We start from the raw sequence: 22,807 nt of genomic DNA on the forward strand, positions 1-22,807 counted from the left end.
ACAGTCAGTGACATGACCATGTACTCTGCAAAGTGCTGCAGAAGATGTCAGTGCTATATAAATACAGTTACACTATAATAATATGGTAGGACATTAGACTATGACTATGGTAGGATTAGATTGTGAGCTCCTCTGAGGACAGTCAGTGACATGACCATGTACTCTGCAAAGTGCTGCAGAAGATGTCAGTGCTATATAAATACAGTTACACTATAATAATATGGTAGGACATTAGACTATGACTATGGTAGGATTAGATTGTGAGCTCCTCTGAGGACAGTCAGTGACATGACTATGTACTCTGTAAAGTGCTTCGGAAGAGGTCACTGAAAAATCATCAATGTATGCTCCTACTCAGCACAACCTCGTTAAAATGAAACTGAGAATGCTGATGTTTATTTACTAAGAATTGATGATCCGCTCCTCCTCGGTTTTCAAACTCTTGATTGCCATTTCTATGACGCCAGATTTATGAATCGGAAAATAAAATTTTGCACGATGCCAAACAGTGAATTAATCGCTGTATCGTAATCACCCTAAAGTGGCAATCCGCAGCCCCATTCGCTTGATTATAGAGTACTGGATCATCACCCGTGATGATTAAAGATCGCCAAAGAATGTAGCAGTATCCGGCCCACTGACTTGCACTGCTGCCCCGTATTGTTGCTTCTTAAAGAGAAACCGTGACCAAGAATTGAACTTCATCCCAATCAGTAGCTGATACCCCCTTTCCCATGAGAAATCTATTCCTTTTCACAAACTGATCATCAGAGGGCGCTGTATGGCTGATATTGTGGTGAAACCCCTCCCACAGGAAACCATGGTCCTGGCAGTTTCCTGTCTGTGAACCTCTTTGCATTGTGGGAAATAGCTGTTTACAGCTGTTTCCAACTGCCAAAAAAGCAAGCAGCCGCTACTTCCAGTGACATCACCTGCCAGCAGTAAAAATGCCCCAGTGTGATAAATGTCAGAATGTAAATCAGGGAGAGAAAAGATGTTACAATGAGCAAACACTGACTAAATCATTTATACATAATAATTGTAAAAATGAAGCATTTTTTATTACATTATTTTCACTGGAGTTCCTCTTTAAAATGAATCTGAAGTGAAAATAAACTTATGAGAATGAATTGTATGTATAGTACAGCTTAGAAACAGAACATTAGTAGGAAAGAAAAGAGTCTCATATTGTTTCCAGCACAGGAAGAGTTAAGAAACTTCACGTGTTACTTATGCAAAGACTAATTTAGTCAGAAAGCAATGCTATTTTCTAAAGCACTTATAGATCAAAGAAGACAACTTCAGATAAGATTTTACTGCAGGGAAGTTCAATGGGACATAAGCTCTGCTCTGTTTCATAGTTTAAAATGCAGAGAGTAGTGTGTAAACTGCAAATAATAGAGAATGATGCAATGTTATAGGAAAAAAAAGCTATATAACGGAAAATAAAAATATGAGCCTTTTCTTTGCTACTAATGTTTCATTAATTATCGTAATGCACATACAATTCATTATATCATAAGTTTTCTTTCTCTTCGGTGTTACTTTTAAGTGGCAATCAGCAGTAAACTGGCAAACAACAGATCGATTGTCACAATGGCGTTAAAACATAACTGTTATTTAAGTGCACCAGAGCTGGTATAAAGCTAACGTATTATACATACCTGGGGCTTCCTCCAGCCCCATACGCCCGGATCGCTCCCCCGCTGCCGTCCTCAGTCTTCCCACAGCTCCAATACTGGGTCCAGTCACTTACGTCAGTCGGGGGCGGGGCCAGTCTGACGCAGGAGAAGTGCAGTCGCTGCGTAGACTGGCCCCGACTGGCTGAAGTGACGGGACCGGTATTGAAGCTGCGGGCAGCGGAGGATGGCGGTGTGGGAGCGATCCGTGCGTATGGGGCTGGAGGAAGCCCCAGGTATGTATAATATGTTAGCACCAGCTCTGGTTTCCTTTAAGTCAGATAAAATCAATGTCAGTAGCAACGTAAATATAAGTAACAGGACTATACTATATACATCAGTGTCATCGGTTTCAACACTGAAATGATGTGTGAGCAGGTAAACATTACAGGTACCGGGGTTTATCCTGTTTGTGTAACTCATCAATAGGTCAGGTGAGACATGAGGGGATACACACCAGTTAGGAGTAGGGCTGGGCAAAGTGCCCTGGGCCACTACAGTGTATAATACACCAAATATACCCCAGTGACCAATCACAACATGCAAGGCAGTGGGGTGGAGTATAAATCTTGCCCTAAGCCACACACAAACGCAACATGTTTCACCCATAAACCGGCTTCGTCAGAAGTACATAGATTATATATATATATATATATATATATATATATATATATAACAAAAAAAAACCACCATTAATCAATAAACCACCAGCATAACAGCCCCATCAGAAGTGAGTGCTGCTGTGAAAAGCCAGGCTTATATTACTGTCCAAAATTCCCTCCAGAACACAGGGTCCCACTCCCAGGGTGTGTCCCCACGTTTCCCCTCCCCCTCATACAAACACACACACACTCCGGGGTACCCTTGGTTGTCTCCAGATCATATATATACAATGTAAACAACAGATCGTCATTGCGATGTGGCCCAACCACAAACATATGACCCTGTGGCAGAGCGCGTCGCCGGGGTCATATGCATAGCGCCATCTTCCCCACCACAGGCCCCTCGCCGCATGACGTACTCCCTGCTGGACAGGAAGTAAGCCACTGGCATTCCCCGGATTTTCAATTGTATTTCGGTTGTTCCGCGCATGCGCGCCACACCGCCCTGCCCAACATTTTAAAAATGAATTGGATGCCTATTGATTTCAATGCCTTTTGGAAACTTTTGGCGCAATGCAGTAAGGGCCCATTTCCACTGCAAAACGCAAACGCATGCGCTTTTTACCTATTTTGATGTGCGTTCTTTGTGCGTTTTTTAATGCTTTTCTGATTGGCAAGTGTTGTCTTGATATTTGAAAATAGATACTAGTGGTTAAATCAAAACGAAACTCAAAACGCATTTCTATGCGTTTTTCGTGCGTTCCTATACCTTACATTGAAATGCAAAACGCATCATAATCTCCCAGACATGCGTTTGCGTTTAAAAAAAAAATCGGAAGGCAGCAGTGGAAAAGGAAACCCAAGATTCTTATTTTAAACAGGCTGCACTTAAGATTCAACAAACGCATGTGTTTTGCGGTTTTGGCAAAAACGCAGCTAGTGGAAAAGGGCCCTAAGTATGCTGAGCCCCATTGCCTTGCATTGCTTTTGTGTTACCCTGCCGTAAAACGGTAACACAATGCAGGTTTACAGCGCAATCAAACAAAGCGATAAAGTGATGCGATAAAGTGGTTATTTTGCTGCTCGCCACCTAATAAATACGACTATGGCACAAAAAACGATTGATTTGCCATTATTGCTGTATAAAACTGGCAATCATTTACCCTGAACGACACTTTTATAGATGTGAAAAAATAGCGTTATCTTAGCAGAAATAAATACAGTAGAGTCCCGGTTATCCTGAACTCAACTAACCAGCAGTCTCAACCAACCGGCACAAATCGCCGGCAGAACTCACAGTGGTGAAGGCCAGTTTCTTAGGCAGTTTGTGGGTTTGTTCACATGAGGGGGGTTTTTGGCCCGTTTTCAAGCACAGGCGATTTTCAAAATCGCCCACTAAACGCTTGTACAATGAATCTCTATGTAAAGGTTCATATCAGCGCGGTTTGTTCGCTGTGCGTTCAGCAAAGCGGTGCCTGTACCATTTTTAAGGGCTTTTTGCTATAATGGAAGGTAAAGGAAGAGCGCTAAACGCTGACAAAACCGCTTTATGCGGCAATTGCGTTCGCGTTTTTTAGAATAAATACTATTAAATACATTGTATTTATTCTTTTCCGGGTTCACTTTCTGACTTGCATCAGGGAATGAATTACAAAACAGCTCTGGAAAAGCGCTTAGAAAAGCGCTTTTACCAGAAACGCAGCACGCAGTGGAGCGCCAGGAGGGGGAAAAAATAGCACACAAAACGCTTGTGTTTGCGTTTTCAATTTTTGGTGTAAGTGAGGCTTAAAGGAAACCTGAGCGGATAAAATATAAACGTTTTATACATACCTGAGGCTTCCTGGCAGCCGCCAGAGAGATACGTAGAAGGCGCACTTCTTTTGCGTAAACTGGCCGCGACTGGCTGAAGTGACGGGACCAGTTACCGGCGCTGCAGAAGACTGAGGACAGTGGTGTGGGAGCGATCCGTGCGGATGGGGCTGGAGGAAGCCCCAGGTATGTATAATATTTTTATATTTTATCAGCTCTGCTACACTTTAAAGGATACCCGAAGTGACATGTGACATGATGAGATAGACATGTGTATGTACAGTGCCTAGCACACAAATAACTAGGCTGTGTTCCTTTTTTTCTTTCTCTGCCTGAAAGAGTTAAATATCAGGTATGTAAGTGGCTGACTCAGTCCTGACTCAGACAGGAAGTGACTACAGTGTGACCCTCACTGATAAGAAACCCCCCCCCCCCTTTTATCTCTTTCTTGCTCTCAGAAGCCATTTTCTGCTAGGAAAGTGTTTTATAGCTGGAATTTCTTATATACCTGATATTTAACTCTTTAAGGCAGAGAAAGGAAAAAAAGGAGCACAGCCTAGATATTTGTGTGCTAGGCACTGTACATACCCATGTCTATCTCATGTCACATGTCACCTCGGGTATCCTTTAAAGACTGTGCTCCACGGCTCCCTCAAGGTTAACTAATCGTATTTTATGATTATTAAGCGCTTCTGGAGCCAGGTCATTGAAATCTATGCCCTGTTTGTGGCTGCTTATTCCTGCCAGGGAGTACATTTCAATTACCGCGCCAGAAGGACCCGCCACTCTCGCCACACCTTTCCTCACTGCAGGCTCCTCCCTCTGCCGTCTTTATGGGGGCAGAACTCTGTGAGCCTGTCGGGAGCCGATTTCATTGTCTCCTGACCGTATGATCACTGTAATTGATGGACAGGATCAGGAGCCACTGAAAGCGGCTCTTGGTCGGCTCACAGAGTTCTGCCCTCATAGCGATGGCAGAGCTGGGGGGCCTGCAGAAATGGGGGAGCAGCGTGAATGGCGAGTCTGTGCTGTAATTCGACGTTAAGTCACTTCCTGACGTCCCTTCCTGCAACACCGCCCACTGTATTGTAAGTGGACGGCATTGCAGGAAGTGACGTCAGTGGAACGCACGCTGGAACGCAGAAGAGGTGAGTGATCCCCGCCCGTTGCCTCTTACGAGTAGCGACTGCTATTTACCTCTTTAAAGCTGGAGGGGGAGCGCAGATCGGAAGATCCAGGCGAGGTGGGGGGGGGGGGGGGTCTGACCCCCCAGAAGTGCCGCCTGAACATTTGTTTCACCCCGCCTCATGGGCGTACCGGCCCTGAGTCTGATTAGCGTTTGATCGATCAAAGACCAGACTCTGCTCAATATTGTATCTCGCAAATAGACGGAATGCAGAGTAATGTAGCCATCTTTGCAGATGATACAAAATTATGCAGAATTATCAACAATATGACACATATTACAACAGGACTCTGACAACATGGCCATATGGGCAGGCACATGGCAGATTCAATTTAATGTTGATAAATGTAAAGTCATGCACCTTGGACATACCAGTGGTTGATCACCATATAAAATAAATGGCATACAGCTGCGTACATCAGGCATGGAGAAGGACTTGGGAATACGAGAACACAGGGAATACAGCACAGGAGATTTGGGCGCATTCCCCACCATCCATGGCTGCCTGGAGGGGGAATAGTAGTTAACATGGGCGGGACTTGTGCAGCAGCAGGATCAGCCATATACCGGCTCTATCCTGTGCCCAAGTCTCCCGGCGGTCGCTTATCTCGTATGCGGCGGTATACTGGTTAATAACAAGTTAGGTAATCATATACAATGCCCAGGGCCGGTGCTCCCATAGAGGCAAAGGGGGCACCTCTGCATGGGCCCCTGGCCACTGACCCTGCTAAATGCTGCCTGCTCCCCGGGGCCCTTGCTAACGAGCTGCAGCAGCAATTACTCACCCCTTCCGATGGACGGCACAGTTCGGGCACTCTTGCCATGTTGTCCTCCACCTCCTCTATGACCCGGCGCGTGTTTACAAATAAGAGGAGGTGGAGGACAACATGGCAAGAGTGCCCGGACTGTGCCGTACGCCGGAAGAGATGAGTAATTGCTGCTACAGCTCGTTAGCAAGAGCCTGGGGAACAGAGGTAGTCGCCGGGAGGAGAGGGGGGGGGGGGGGTATTCGGGCAGGGGGCCCCCCCATTCAATTTGCCCCAGGGCCCCGGGGGCCCTTTAGGCCGGCCCTGACAATGCCAAGCAGCTGTAGCTAAAACAAAAAAAATTCAGGGATGAATAAAAAGGGAAATAATATCTCAGGATGCTAGTATACTCTCCCTCTGTATAAATCACCTGTGAGGCCACATCTGGTGTATGGAATACAGTTTTGGGCACCACACTATAGAAAGGACATTGACCTTCTGGAACGGGTACAAAGACGGGAGGCTAAATAATCAGAGGGATAGAAGAGCTCTCTTACCAAGAAAGGTTGGACAAACTGGGCTTATTTAGCTTAAAAAAAAAAGGTGACTGAGAGGTGACCTAATTAACATATATAAGTATATCAGAGGGCAATACAAAAGCTTGGCAGGTGAGCTTTTTGTCCCTAGGGTTGTACAACGGACAAGGGGACATGATCTGCGTATGGAGGAAGAGGGATATGGAAGCTGCCATAATTATTTAGTTATTTAGTTACCTGGCTGTCCTGCTGATCCTCTGCCTCGAATACTTTTAGCCATAGACCCTAAACAAGCATGCAGATCAGGTGCTATAACAATTAGCTGCATGCTTGTTTCTGGTGTTAATCAGACACTACTGCAGCCAAATAGACCAGCAGGGCTGCCAGGCAACTGGTATTGTTTAAAAGGAAATACATGTGTCAGCCTCCATTGTATCCTCACTTCATTTGTCCTTTAAAGTGAACTTGAAGTGAGATATGTGGAGGCTGCCATATTTGTTTCCTTTTAAACAATACCAGTTGCCTGGAAGCCCTGCTAATCTATTTGGCTGCAGTAGTGTTTGACGAACACCAGAAACAAGCATGCATATTATCAGAGGACCAGCAGGACAGCCAGGCAACCGGTATTGCTTAAAAGGAAATAAATATGGCAGCGTCCATATTCTTCTCACTTCAGTTGTCGCTTAAGGTTAGATAGCTGTGTTAAAGCTGGATGTACAGGTGTGTGTTATCACAAATGCACACTGCTATCTCACTCACATTTTAGCAATCCTTATTATGATCCGATATGATCCACGTGGCGATTTTTTTAATGAATCCAGCCCAGGTAATGGCCATTGGCCAGTCCATCAGGGCCAGGGGTACATGACATCTTGTACAAACTATATAGATTTTTTTTTTATTATTATTATCGCCACTTTACTTTCGCAATATCAAATCTGTCATCAGAGGGCACAGCCAGGCATTAAATTGAGTTTCTTTTACATCATGACAATTTATCACCCTGAACTTTTTTTGCTCTCGCCTCATTTGCCTAATGCTAGCAGCGGCCCGCGACAGGGGAGAAAAAAAAAACCAAGGTAGGAGTTAATGGAATCTGATGTATGAGAGCAAATAATTCAATATCATGCATGCAATTTTTCAATCCATCTGCAAATGATCTGGCGGTTTGCGTTCGGCCCTGCTGCTCGCTAATGCAGCTGTCAGATCCCAATCATCGGCCTTTTATAGGTGAGGAAGGATGCGGCGAGCGGAGGAGAGATATTCAAGACGCGTACGTAGCAGCCCAGCGCGATTCAGAGCCTGAGAATCTATTATTAAGGGGGGGGGGGGGGGGGTCAGTTTGCACACATGGAAATATTACCTGAAGTGAGGAATAAGGAGGCTGACATGTTAATATTCTCAGATTGCCAGGCCTTCCTGCTGATCCTCTGCCTCTAATACGTTATAGCCGTAGACCCTGAACAAGCATGCAGCAGATCAGATGCTCTGACTGAGGTCTGACTGGATTAGCTGCATGCTTGTTTCAGGTGTGTGATTCAGACACTACTGATGCATGAAAGGTCAGCAGGACAGCCAGGCAACTGGTATTATTTAAAAAGGAAATAAATATGGCAGCCACCATATACCTCTCACTTCAGGCCTCCCTTTAAAGGAATCCATGAGGCCTGTGCCTCCTAACTCCCAGAGATGAGACGTTCCCTCCACCCCCTCACACACGTACATACATCCACGCACACATACATGCATACCGACACCGTACAGAAGTCAAAGGCAACCTGACGGCGTCTGAGGGCCTCACGGCCGCCCCCCAGGCCCTGCGCAGCGCCGCCCGCTAACCCTGCACGCCTGCACGGATAGAATGAAGAATAGGGATGATAGATGGCAAGAAATATAGTCTCTGCTATGCACATCGCCAGTGATGCCATCCACATCATTCACGTGCAGCAAACGCTATGCGAGAGCCCCCCAGATGTCATCTGGCATCAATGCAATTATACATATACAAGGGGTGTGTGTGTGTGTGTGTGTGTGTGTGTGTGTGTGTGTGTGTGTGTGTGTGTGTGTGTGTGTGTGTGTGTGTGTGTGTGGTGTGTGTGTGTGTGGTGTGTGTGGTGTGTGTGGTGTGTGTGGTGTGTGTGGTGTGTGTGGTGTGTGTGTGTGTGTGTGTGTGTGTGTGTGTGTGTGTGTTTGTGTGTGTGTGTGTGTGTGTGTATACAGTGTGTGTGTGTGTACTGTGTGTCTATGTGTACTGTGTGTGTGTACTGTGTGTGTGTCTGTTTGTGTGTACAGTGTGTGTGTCTCTGTAGTGTGTGTGTGTGTGTGTGTGTGGTGTGTGTGTGTGGTGTGGTGTGTGTGGTGTGGTGTGTGTGTGTACAGTGTGTGTGTGTGTGTGTGTGTGTGTGTGTGTGTGTGTTTGTGTGTACAGTGTGTGTGTGTGTATACAGTGTGTGTGTGTGTACTGTGTGTCTATGTGTACTGTGTGTGTGTACTGTGTGTGTGTCTGTTTGTGTGTACAGTGTGTGTGTCTGTGTTTGTATACAGTGTGTGTGTAGTGTGTGTGTACAGTGTGTACAGTGTGTGTGTGTGTGTGTGTGTGTACAGTGTGTGTATGTATGTGTGTGTGTGTGTGTGTGTGTGTGTGTGTGTGTATGTGTGTGTGTGTACAGTGTGTATGCATGCGTGTGTGTGTGTGTGTGTGTATGCGTGCGTGCGTGTGTCTAGTGTGTGTGTGTGTGTGTGTGTGTGTGTGTGTGTGTGTGTGTGTGTGTGTGTGTGTGTGTGTGTGTGTGTGTGTATGTGTACAGTGTGTGTATGTGTGTGTATGTGTACAGTGTGTGTATGTGTGTGTGTGTGTACAGTGTGTGTATGTGTGTGTGGGTGTATGTGTGTGTGTACAGTGTGTGTGTGTGTGTGTGTGTGTGTGTGTGTGTGTGTGTGTGTGTGTTTGTGTGTGTGTTTGTGTGTGTGTGTGTGTGTGTGTGTGTGTGTGTGTGTGTGTGTGTGTGTGTGTGTGTGTGTGTGTGTGTGTGTGTGTGTGTGTGTGTGTGTGTGTGTGTGTATAGTGTGTGTACAGTGTGTGTGTGATGTGTGTGTTTTTTATATATATATTTGGAAAGCAGGGTCAGCTATATACAGAAAAGCAGCGGGAACGTCCATCTGGCTAGCTGTTGCAATATATTCTTACAATTACTGCTTACTGAGATGTAAACTAAGTACCATACAAGCATATTTTGGTACAGGTGTGTATGGTGTATATAGTTTTGTGTCTGTGTGTTTTATAGAATGTACAGGTGTGTGTGTGTGTGTGTGTGTGTGTGTGTGTGTGTGTGTGTGTGTGTGTGTGTGTGTGTGTGTGTGTGTGTGTGTGTGTGTGTGTGTGTGTGTGTGTGTGTGTGTGTGTGTGTGTGTGTGTGTGTGTTTTCTATAGGCACACACACATTTCTGTGTGACTTGAATAAATCCCTTTCACACACACACACACACACACAGATTGTGCCCTGCTTTGTATGTGTGGCCCACTTGCCCAGCAATCTGCTTCAGCCCCAGATGGCCACTAAGAGCGGGATGGCAACCAAGGCAAGCGCCTGGGGCCTAAAGGGTATCAAGGGGCCCGGTGTCCACCTTCTCTGACCGCTCCACCACTGTAGATTACCAAAAAGACTATGGGGGGAGCTAGAACCACTATCTTGCCATTTTGTCTTTAAACCTTCCCTGTTGCCACTGCCCATCACAGGTGCCCCTCGACCCCAGCAGATCCCCCCCTGGGTGATATATCAGCATCTCAGCTCCCCCACATTGGCTGAAAGTTGCAGAAGTCCCCAGCAGCAGCATGCATCCCCCCTCCCTCCCCCTTCCACCCACCAGCAGCAGCAGAATCTATGTATGTACAGATATGCCAGGCACTGGGGGAGAGATGTAACATTGTAACATTGCAGGCATTCTATAGCAGCCAGTCACTGTACTCACCACCACCAGGAGAAGACGGTCAGGCAGCAGCAGAGCACTGCGGATCCCAGCCCACCGGCCACCACGGGGGCTGCACCAAGGGGGGAACAAAAAAAAACACAAAAATACCCCCCAAAAAATTGTGCCAAAAAAAAAAAATCCCAAAAAATTGCAGAATGGAGGATTTTAGGCAGAGCAATCCAGGGGAGTCAGATGATGTTATGAGAGGCTGGTGGGCACACACTGCAACACGTGAGGAGCCCCCGGGGGTCGCAGCAGCCTCTCCCTCCTCATCGGTGTGTGAAGCCCCCGGCCAGGGATGTAGGGTGGGCAGCAGCAGAGCCGTATATGGCAGAGCCTCGTCCCCGGCTGTCTGCTCGGCTCTGTTTCTATGGATATATCGCCTGTCAGTCAGCCCCGACGCGCTGCTGCTCCCGACACTACGGTAACGGCAATGGCTGTGCGATGATGGGGATGCTGATGCTGCCGCTCCGCGCACAGGACTGGCTGGAGGTGAGTGGGAGGGATGCAGGCAGCGCATCATGTGCACGGGGGAGGGTGGGGGGTGTGTATGGGGGAGGGGGGGGAACAAGGATGCAGGGAGCACATGGGGGGCACCAGGAGCATTCCGGGTGCACATGGGTGAGTGTGTATGGGGGGAGGGGGGGCACCAGTGTGCTGTGTGTATGGGGGGCACCAGAATGCAGGGAGTACATGAGTGGGCTGTGTGTGTGTATAGGGGGGACACTAGGATGCAGGGAGTACATGTGTGCTGTGTGTGTATGGGGGGCACCAGGATGCGGGGAGTACATGAGTGTGCTGTGTGTGTATGGGGGGGGGGGGGCACCAAATGCAGGGAGTACATGAGTGGGCTGTGTGTGTATAGGGGATTGCACCAGGATGCAGGGAGTACATGTGTGCTGTGTGTGTATGGGGGGGGGGGGGGCAACCAGAATGCAGGGAGTACATGGGGGCACCAGGATGCAGGGAGTACATGAGGGGCACCAGGATGCAGGGTGCACATGGGTGGGTGTGTATGGGGGGCACCAGGATGCACATGAGTGGGGTGTGTGTGTGTGGCGGAACCAGGATGCAGGTAGTACATGAGTAGGCTGGTTGTGTATGGGGGGGGGGCACCAGGATGCAGGGAGTACATGAGTAGGCTGGGTGTGTATGGGGGAGGGGGCACCAGGATGCAGGGAGTACATGAGTAGGGTGGGTGTGTATGTGGGGGTGGGGGGCACCAGGATGCAGGGAGATCATGAATAGGCTGGGTGTGTATGGGGGGTGGGGCACCAGGATGCAGGGAGTACATGAGTGGGCTGTGTGTGTATGGGAGGGGGGCACCAGGATGCAGGGAGTACATGAACAGGCTGTATCTATGGCGGGCACTAGAAGATAAGCTGAATACTCACCTAATGAAGACAACATCGACATTCAGCCAGAGGTGGGAAGCCAAGTATCATCCTCTTTCACGTTGGAGGAACTACAAGTCATAGGGTCCTCCAGCAATGGGCTCCTCCACCATTCAACCCCCTTTTCGTCTCCTGGCTGCAGTGTTTTCCGCAGCCCATGGACCAGAGGTGTAACTAGAGCAGCCCAGAGCTGTGGAGGCCCCAACTACTAACCTCTCCTTCCTCTGATACAGGGGGCTATACCTCAGATCAGGTGTTTTGTGGCCACACTTGTTATGGGTGTGAAGATCATGACTGCCACACTTGTATTATGACCCTTGTGAGATGGACCCCCAGGCTGTGAAGGGCACCAATAGGAGGCAAGGGAAGGGGTGTTAACATTGGGGCCCCCATCAAAGTTTCACTGGGGGGCCCCATGAATTGGAGTTACACCACTGCCATGGACCTATCCATGGAGGGTCATAGAAGTAGTCTGACCACCATGACTTCCTTTACCCATAAAAAGGGTGGGCAACCACAATACCTGCTATGGAGAAGGAGCCCCTGCTTTGGAGTGACAGTAAGTAGCTGCCCCCCTCCACCATACCTGGGACCCCCTACGGCCACCGAACGTGCCTCTCGTAGTTACCTAACCCTTATCCTCTCTTGGAAACCCTTCACAAACCAGACAGTGAGGAAGTTCTTTCATCACTTTACGATAAGCGATAATCCTAACCCGGATCAGTGAATAATGGTGCACAGCGCCTATGCATAAAAATGGCGGCGCATTAAAAAGATACGCTTATCGCTATTTATCGTTAGTACTGCATAATAATGGCGCACAGGGAAAAAAGAAGAAAAACGGCACACACTAACGTTATTTAACAATAGTGGCACACACTAACGTTATTTATCAATGTGAATGTATTTAATGTAACACTGTCAAGGTTAGGGTTAGGCACCACTGGGGGGGTCTTAGGGTTAGGCACCACTGGGGGGGTCTTAGGGTTAGGCACCATCAGGGGGGTCTTAGGGTTAGTCACCACCAGGGGGGTCTTAGGGTTAGGCACCACCAGGGGGGTGGTTAGGGTTAGGCACCACCAGGGGGGTGGTTAGGATTAGGCACCACCAGGGGGGTCTTAGGGTTAGACACCACCTGGGGGGTCTTAGGGTTAGGCACCACCAGGGGGGGTTTAGAGGTTAGGGATAGGTACAGAGAGGGTTCTGATGTTGACGCTAAATAGCGATAAGGCTTTAACGCTAAATAACAATAAGGCTTTAACGATAAATAGCGATAAGCTGTAAACGGATTAGCGGCAACGCCGTGCGCCATTATTCGCAGGCGCCATTTTCAGATGGATCCAATATAACCATCTCTGGGTCCTGAGTTTTGTCAACCACCTCATAAAACTTTTCCAGTGGTGACAAATATCTCATGGAGCTTCTGTACAGCTCCTCAAGCCCTCCTAATCCAGACTTTGTATGGTTCTCAAGTACCTAACCCCAAGACTCCCCTTCCGTGTCCAGCACATTACATGAGTAGATAATTTCATTTCGTATTATAGTCTTAAGTGCATGATACTCTCATAACCTGTTTCTTAGAATTTTATCAACCACTTTTTTGTCCAAGATTTCTAGAATATGATTATTCACGTTCTACACGTTTGAAATTCTAGCTAATAACATACCATCTTTATTCTCGAAGGCTTAAAACGTCTCCCGGCACCACTCAACGCTCATACTTGCCTTGTGTGGAGAATAATTCCTTCATTCTCCAGGCTGATGAGTCAGCTTTTAAAATATCTGGCCATTTGAGAGGCCCCTAAAGTAAAGACTGAAGTCTACTAATTTCACCTAGCAGATTGCTCATTCTCCCTTTCCTTTCCTTTTTATAACCCATTAGCATCTTCAATAGAGTTATCTCATTTGAGATAAGTGCACTGCTTTTTACTTCTGTCCATAGAACTTCTTGTGCTGTAAATTCTTGGAATGCTTTGATCTCTCTCTACTAGCAGAACATATAGAAACTAAAGGCAGAAATCCTCTGTTATTGTCTCACACTGCCCCCTAGTGACAAGTGGCCGTAAACACACAGTACAGCAGTACTAATTAGAAGCAGGGAAATGTAACATATAGGAAATAAAAAAAATGTGATAAAATAAATTTTCCTGGGGCATTTGCAAGCCTCTAAATAAATTGGCTGCTAAAGGGTGAAAGCCACAAATCACAGTTAACAATTTGATGGGCCTCCTAGATAATCAAAGAGGAAGATCCATTCTTTTAATTCATGACCCTCCCTGCACAGCTCTGCATTGGCTGCCTGATACCCAAAGGATCCAGTTCAAACTGCTCACTCTATCATACAAAGCTCTACATAAGTTGTCACCTCCTTACATTTCTTAGTTAATCTCCAGATACTCTCCCACCTGGAAACATCGCTCCTCCCAGGAGACCCTCCTGTCCTCTAGTTTGGTCACCTCCTCTCACTTTCGTATCCAGGACTTCTCATGGCCATCACCTCTCCTTCAGGAATGCTCTCCTCCACCTGGACCATCAAGCTCGGAGCCTGTAAATCTTCAAACATACTCTCAAGACACACCTACTGTATATAGAATAGCTTACAATTTGCTATTAGTAGCATTGGAGATCCACTGCCTCATCCGCTAACGTCTGTGTCTCCTTCCCTAATGTCTCCACCCCACTACCCTCTAGATCAAGGGTGTCAAACTCAAATGCAAAGTGGGCCGAAATTGTCTACTAGGACCTAGACGTGGACCGACCTCAATGTCTACTGGCCACCTTCCTCCCTTATAAAGTTACCTGATTTCTAATGGCCCGCATTGAACACCTATACAGTTCTCTGGTGCCTAGAGGCCCCCACCCTCCCCTATACAGTTCTCTGGTGCCTAGAGGCCCCCACCTTCCCCTATACAGTTCCCTGGTGTTTAGTGGTTTCCCCCTACCTCCCCCGTATTGCTTCCCTGGTGATCTAGGGCTTCACCTCCAATATAGCTTCCCTGGTGATCTAGAGAGGGCCAAACATAATGCAAAGTGGGGAAACCACATGAGGGCCAAATTTAATGGCTATGAGGGCCAGATTTGGCCCGCGGGCCGGACTTTGACATGTATGCTCTAGATTTTAAGCTCACAAGAGTAGGGACCTCCTCCTAGTGTCTCCACCTCACTACCCTCTAGATTGTAAACTCACAAGGGCAGGAACCTCCTCCTAGTGTCTCCACCCCACTACCCTCTAGATCAGTGGTACTCAAACTAAGGCCCGCTGGCCGAATGTGGCCCCCTGAGGCTTTTTTACCGGCCCCCCACACAAAATGTATTACAGATGCGGTCAGCTACATCTTGAAATATTGGTGATCTGCATATAGAATGAAGCCAGAAAGCAGTAATTCGCTGGTTTCCAATCAAATTCTTTTTTTTACAAATCTTTATTTTTTTATTTGAGTCGGAAAAAAAATATACAATCAATAATATAAAACAGTACAGCCACCAAAACATGCCGTTACAGATATAACTCAATGGCAACACCACAATACTGGGTGTATTCTCAGTAGCTAAAATCTTGGTGGTCCTGAAAATATTTCAGACCCAAATTTAATTTAAGAACTAACATAACACACACACCCCAATCACACAACAAATCAGAACAAAACAAAAACAAACAAAAAAAACAGTCCAATTGGATTATTCGACCAAATGCACAGCCTTCAGATCCTACTACATATTATCCTCCACCAGCTTCCCATGGTCTCCAATCAAAGTCGTTACCCCGAGCCTCTCCCTAAACTCCAACCAAGTTGTCCATTGACTATAAAACTTCCCCATCTTATTTTGTGCCGACATTACTAATTCCTCCATCCTCATTGTGTCATTTAGGGCTTCAGCCAGGTCTACTGCCCCCAGTTGGGCGTCAACTTTCCAATTTTTGGCTATCCGATATCTGACTGAGGACATCAAATGGCCAAGTATAGACCCCTTTGAGTTTTTTATTGGACCTGGAAACATTGAGAGTAACGCAATCTCTGGGGAGTGGGCTATATGACATAAGTTCATTTCCTCAAACCACTCGAAAGCTAGTCTCCATAGGTGAGAAATGCTATCGCACCCCCACCACATATGCAAATAATCCCCTACCTCTTTCCCACATCTCCAGCACATGTCCGAGCCCCCCTCTTGCCATTTTGAAATCTGAGCTGGGGTACAAAACCATCGGATCAGGAGCCTATAATTCCTTTCCTGTACTTTACTTGACCTCGATGCCCCATGCGTCAGTGCCAATGCCTTTTTCCAGTCACTAGCTGTAAACTGTTTGCCTAAGTCTGCTTCCCATTGTGAGCAGATATGATTAAGCTGACTGGGAGAAACATCCAACAGTATTTTATAAATTTTTGAAATGGCATGTTCTGGTCGATGTTCACTGAGACATAGGCTCTCAAAGGCTGTACAATTCCTCATTAACTGAGATGAGAGTGAAAAGGATTTAACATAACTACATAATTGATGATATTGTAACCATTGTGAGATGTTGGGGCTGCTACTGCCTGCAGATAGCAGATCCCCGATGGGGGGAGGGGACCCATTAACCAAAAAAGTTCCCATAATTGGCCAGTCCCTTCTATTAAGGCCCAACAAAGTATTCGCTCTAACTGCAACTGCAAAGCTCAAATTATCAAAAATGGGAGTGAGAGGACTCGGAATAGATGAATACAGTAAATGAGACCCCCCTCCTGACAACAAGGCATCCCAAATTGTCAATACATTCCGTACCAGCAAGGGGATATCAACTAGAGACCTTCTAAGACACACAGGGATCCAGGGTAATGCCCTGACATCCAAGTCTATTATCTGGGATTCCAGTTTAACCCATTGCTTCGTTTCATGACTGTGAAACCAGTCTATTATATGGGACAGTGCTATTGCTCTATGGTACAATTCCAAGTCGGGTAGGCCCAATCCCCCCCTCATTTTACTCTTTGACAGCAAAGCATACCGGAGGCGCGGGACTTTCTTATGACCCCATAGTTTCCAATCAAATTCCACATCAGGTGACACTGTTTTCCAATTGGACTGCAGGTTGTGACCTGGGTATGTTTCACTGTCTGGTGCACAAAGACTTCTACATCATTTTATGTATACTCCGGCCCCCCAGCAGTCTGAACTATGTTGACCCGGCCCTCGACCCAAAACGTTTGGGGACCCCTGCTCTGGATTGTAAACTCACAAGGGCAGGGACCTCCCTTAGTGTCTCCACCCCACTAACCTCTAGATTGTAAACTCACAAGGGCAGGGACCTCCTCCTAGTGTCTCCACCCAATTTCCCTCTAGATTGTAAACTCACAAGGGCAGGGACCTCCTCCTAGTGTCTCTACCCCACTAACCTCTAGATTGTAAGCTCCCAAGGGCAGGGACCTCCTCCTAGTGTCTCCACCCCACTACCCTCTAGATCAGTGGTACTCAAACTAAGGTACCGCTGGCCGAATGTGGCCCTCTGAGGCTTTTTTAAAGGCCCCCACACACAAAATGTATTACAGATGCAGTCAGCTACATCTTGAAATATTGGTGGTCAGCATATAGAATGAAGCCAGAAAGCAGTAATTCGCTGGTTTCCAAATTCCACATCAGGTGACACTGCTGTCCAATTGGACTGCAGGTTGTCACCTGGGTATGATTCACTGTCTGGCCCGCAAAGACTTCTACATCATTTTATATATACTCTGGCCCCCCAGCAGTCTGAACCATGTTGACCCGGCCCTCGACCCAAAACGTTTGGGGACCCCTGCTCTGGATTGTAAACTCACAAGGGCAGGGACCTCCCTTAGTGTCTCCACCCCACTCACCTCTAGATTGTAAACTCACAAGGGCAGGGACCTCCTACTAGTGTCTCCACCCCACTACCCTCTAGATTGTAAACTCACAAGGGCAGGGACCTCCCCTAGTGTCTCCACCCCACTCACCTCTAGATTGTAAACTCACAAGGGCAGGGACCTCCTCCTAGTGTCTCCACCCAATTTCCCTCTAGATTGTAAACTCACAAGGGCAGGGACCTCCTCCTAGTGTCTCTACCCCACTAACCTCTAGATTGTAAGCTCCCAAGGGCAGGGACCTTATCCTAGTGTCTCTACCCCACTACCCTCTAGTAAGATTGTAAGCTCAAAAGGGGGACGTCATCCACGCCTCCCATTTCATTCCGCCGTGTGTTTTGTTTAAATTACAGGCTCTGGTCCGATACTGACTCCATCCCTCGGGTTGTCTTCTCCATATTCCCCAATTAAGATGGCCGCCCGGTCTTTTCTGCGCTTGTGCAGTTCTCATAGCCGCAAGTGCGGCTGTGCAGCTCTGAGTCCTCCTCCAGTCCTGACCTTGTTTCTGGCGGTCTTGTGGGCGTAATGCGCGCGAGACTGCTGGGAGCAAGATTGGGGCTGGAGGAGATCTCAGAGCTGCTCGGCCGCACTTGCGGCTATGAGAACTGAGCAGGCGCAGTAATTGGGGAATATGAATACAACCCGTGGGATGGGGTCGGGACCGGACCAGAGCCTGTAATTTAAACAAAACACATGGCGGAATGAAACAGCGGGCGCAGATGGCATCCCCTGAGGATGATACATTGACATAGGTATTTCACTTTTTTTTATGATTCTCACCTTGGAAGTCCTTTTAATATGTATGTCATAAGGGTATAATACTTTCAGTTTTGCAAATAAGGGCTTGTAATTAGTGACAGATGCAAACAGAAAAAATACATCTTTATTTGCAAATAAAATATTGTCCCTATACACATTATAGTAACCGGGACAAATGTGCAAATAAAATGTGTGGGTTGTATCCACAGCAGCACATTTTATTTTAAAACTATAAAGGCTGAAAACGAAATAATATTTTTTCCCATTTCTTTCTTAAATTCTTATTATTCCAGTTAAAATGCATTGAGAATAAAACAATTCTTAGCAAAATGTACCAGTCAAATAAAACCTAATTGATGGTGAAAAAACAAGATATAGATCATTTTGTTGTGATGAGTAGTGATAAAGTTATTGGCGAATGAATGGGAGGAGCACTGAAATGTGAAAATTGCTCTGGTCCATAAAGGGAGAAACCCCTCAGTGGTGAACAAATTAAAAGAAACCTGAAGTGAAGGCTTCCATATTTATTTCCTTTTAACTGCTCTACGGACCGCGGCACGCCGATGGGCGTGACCGCGGCAGCCTAACGCCAATCAGCGTAAAGTCCTGGGGCTGGTTTTTGCAGACGGTCGTGCGCCGCTGCATGCACATCTCCGCTTGGCTAGGCAATCTGCATTGTTTAAAAGGAAATAAATATGGCAGCCTCCATATCCCTCTCGTTTCAGATGTCCTTCAAGGCAACTGACTCCCTTTTCTGGATACACATAATGCACCTGCAGCGGATAGCAAAGTGCCCAGGCATTGCTTTTACCTCTGAAGCTATGTCAGGGAATCTGGAATGGTTGATAAAAGGATAGAGTGAAATAATTCTTCCTCCACCAGCAGTGAGGTCTCTATGGGGAGTTTTACTGCGTCTGGGGAACAGCGGGAAACTGACACATGATTGGCAGCTACATCACTCACTGCAGGCAAGGCGTCAACCAACCAGAAGTCAGCGATCCGGAACCCCGGCTACCCTGCATGCGTGTCAGGACCGAACTGCAGATCACAAGCCAGATAGGTTTCCATCTACATATTGGCATTTTTTCGGAATTGAATGCTGAAATGGATTAGAAAATAAATTAAATAAATGGTACAGTTCATTATTTGAAGTGTACCTGAGGTGTATAAAAAAAAACATACTCACCTAAGAAAAGGGAAGTCTCTGGATCCTATAGAGGCTTCCCGCAGCCTGCACCCCACTTCAGACTTGAGTGCAGCCGTACTGCGCCTGCATGAGTACAGACTAGTGTTGGGCGAACATCTAGATGTTCGGGTTCGGGCCGAACAGGCCGAACATGGCCGCGATGTTCGGGTGTTCGACCCGAACTCCGAACATAATGGAAGTCAATGGGGACCCGAACTTTTGTGGTTTGTAAAGCCTCCTTACATGCTACATACCCCAAATTTACAGGGTATGTGCACCTTGGGAGTGGGTACAAGAGGAAAAAAAAATTAGCAAAAAGAGCTTATAGTTTTTGAGAAAATCGATTTTAAAGTTTCAAAGGGAAAACTGTCTTTTAAATGCGGGAAATGTCTGTTTTCTTTGCACAGGTAACATGTTTTTTGTCGGCATGCAGTCATAAATGTAATACATATAAGAGGTTCCAGGAAAAGGGACCGGTAACGCTAACCCAGCAGCAGCACACGTGATGGAACAGGAGGAGGCGCAGGAGGAGAAGGCCACGCTTTGTGAGACACAACAACCCCGGCCTTGCATGAGGGCAAGAAGCGTGCGGATAGCATGCTTTGTACCGCCATGCAGTCATAAATGTAATAAAGATAAGAGGTTCCATAAACAAGGACCGGCAACGCTAACCCAGCAGCAGCAGCAGCAGCACACGTGATGGAACAGGAGGAGGCGCAGGAGGAGAAGGCCACGCTTTGTGAGACACAACAACCCAGGCCTTGCATGAGGACAAAAAGCGTGCGGATAGCATGCTTTGTACCGCCATGCAGTCATAAATGTAATAAAGATAAATGGTTCAATAAACAGGGACCACGCGGCAACGCTAACCCAGCAGCAGCAGACGTGATGGAACAGGAGGAGGCGCAGGAGGAGAAGGCCACGCTTTGTGAGACACAACAACCCAGGCCTTGCATGAGGGCAAGAAGCGTGCGGATAGCATGCTTTGTACCGCCATGCAGTCATAAATGTAATAAAGATAAGTGGTTCAATAAACAGGGACCACGCGGCAACGCTAACCCAGCAGCAGCAGACGTGTTGGAACAGGAGGAGGCGCAGGAGGAGAAGGCCACGCTTTGTGAGACACAACAACCCAGGCCTTGCATGAGGGCAAGAAGCGTGCGGATAGCATGCTTTGTACCGCCATGCAGTCATAAATGTAATAAAGATAAGTGGTTCAATAAACAGGGACCACGCGGCAACGCTAACCCAGCAGCAGCAGACGTGATGGAACAGGAGGAGGCGCAGGAGGAGAAGGCCACGCTTTGTGAGACACAACAACCCAGGCCTTGCATGAGGGCAAGAAGCGTGCGGATAGCATGCTTTGTACCGCCATGCAGTCATAAATGTAATAAAGATAAGTGGTTCAATAAACAGGGACCACGCAGCAACGCTAACCCAGCAGCAGCACACGTGATGGAACAGGAGGAGGCGCAGGAGGAGAAGGCCACGCTTTGTGAGACACAACAACCCAGGCCTTGCATGAGGGCAAGAAGCGTGCGGATAGCATGCTTTGTACCGCCATGCAGTCATAAATGTAATAAAGATAAGTGGTTCAATAAACAGGGACCACGCGGCAACGCTAACCCAGCAGCAGCAGACGTGATGGAACAGGAGCAGGCGCAGGAGGAGAAGGCCACGGTTTTTGAGACACAACAACCCAGGCCTTGCATGAGGACAAAAAGCGTGCGGATATAGCAGCAATGCTTTTTGCCGCCATGCAGTCATAAATGTAATACAGATGAGAGGTTCAATAAACAGGGACCGGAAACGCTACACCATCCCAGATGTTCATTGGTCATGTTACTTGGTTGGGGTCCTGGAGTGTTGCGTAGTCATTTCCAATCCAGGATTGATTCATTTTAATTTGAGTCAGACGGTCTGCATTTTCTGTAGAGAGGCGGATACGCCGCTCTGTGACGATGCCTCCGGCAGCACTGAAACAGCGTTCCGACATAACGCTGGCTGCCGGGCAAGCCAGCACCTCTATTGCGTACATTGCCAGTTCGTGCCAGGTGTCTAGCTTCGATACCCAATAGTTGAAGGGTGCAGATGGATTGTTCGACACAGCTACGTCATCTGACATGTAGTCCTTGACCATCTTCTCCAGGCGATCGGTGTTGGAGGTGGATCTGCACGCTTGCTGTTCAGTGGGCTGCTGCTGCATGGGTGTCAGAAAATTTTCCCACTCCAAGGACACTGCCGATACCGTTCCCTTTTGGGTACTAGCTGCGGCTTGCGTTGTTTGCTGCCCTCCTGGTCATCCTGGGTTTGCGGAAGTCAGTCTGTCTGCGTACAACTGGCTAGAGGAGGGGGAGGATGTCAATCTCCTCTCTAAAGTCTCCACAAGGGCCTGCTGGTATTCTTCCATTTTGACCTGTCTGACTCTTTCTTCAAGCAGTTTTGGAACATTGTGTTTGTACCGTGGATCCAGAAGGGTATAAACCCAGTAATTGGTGTTGTCCAGAATGCGCACAATGTGTGGGTCACGTTCAATGCAGTCTAGCATGAATTGAGCCATGTGTGCCAGAGTCCTACCAGAATCCTCATCATCCTCTTGTGAGCGTTGTGATAGTTGTTGTGATGCATCATAGTCGTCACCTTCCTCCTGGTCTGCTTCTGCTGACCATTCGCGTTGAATTGTGGAAGTCCAACGTGCACCGCTCTGGCCCTCGTCAGTGGTGGCATGAAATTCCTGCTCCAACTCCAGCTGTTCCTCCTCCTCTTCTTCGTCATAGCTGCTGGGGCCAGCGTTCCCTGAGGCGGATGGCCTGATGTTGGTACCATCACGCTGATCGTTTTCTCCTTCAGATTCCCCCAGTTGCATCATGACAGCTGTTTCCTTGATTTTTAACATCGACCTCTTCAGTAAACACAGCAGTGGTATGGTAATGCTGACTGAAGAGTTGTCACTGCTCACAAGCAACGTGGATTGCTCAAAATTTTGGAGGACTTGGCAGAGGTCCAACATGTTGGCCCAATCGGATCCACAGAAGCTTGGCAGCTGTCCGGATGCGCCTCGGTACTGCGCCGTCATGTACTGGACC

At 47.4% G+C, this 22,807-nt stretch overlaps 1 protein-coding gene across 2 annotated transcripts in view; it reads right to left on the reverse strand.

Moving 5' to 3' along the window:
• LOC137561761 (ankyrin repeat and sterile alpha motif domain-containing protein 1B-like) overlaps positions 1–10,982 on the reverse strand; it is a 211,988-nt gene extending 201,006 nt beyond the window's left edge. For both annotated transcript variants that reach the window (XM_068273113.1, XM_068273111.1), the window contains exon 1: positions 10,528–10,982. The gene's annotated coding sequence lies outside the window, so the exon portion shown is untranslated. The remainder of the gene's footprint in view (positions 1–10,527) is intronic.
• Between the last annotated feature and the right edge of the window lie 11,825 nt (positions 10,983–22,807).

This window comes from Hyperolius riggenbachi, chromosome 3 (genome assembly GCF_040937935.1).
Source record: "Hyperolius riggenbachi isolate aHypRig1 chromosome 3, aHypRig1.pri, whole genome shotgun sequence".
NCBI classification, from domain to species: domain Eukaryota; kingdom Metazoa; phylum Chordata; class Amphibia; order Anura; family Hyperoliidae; genus Hyperolius; species Hyperolius riggenbachi.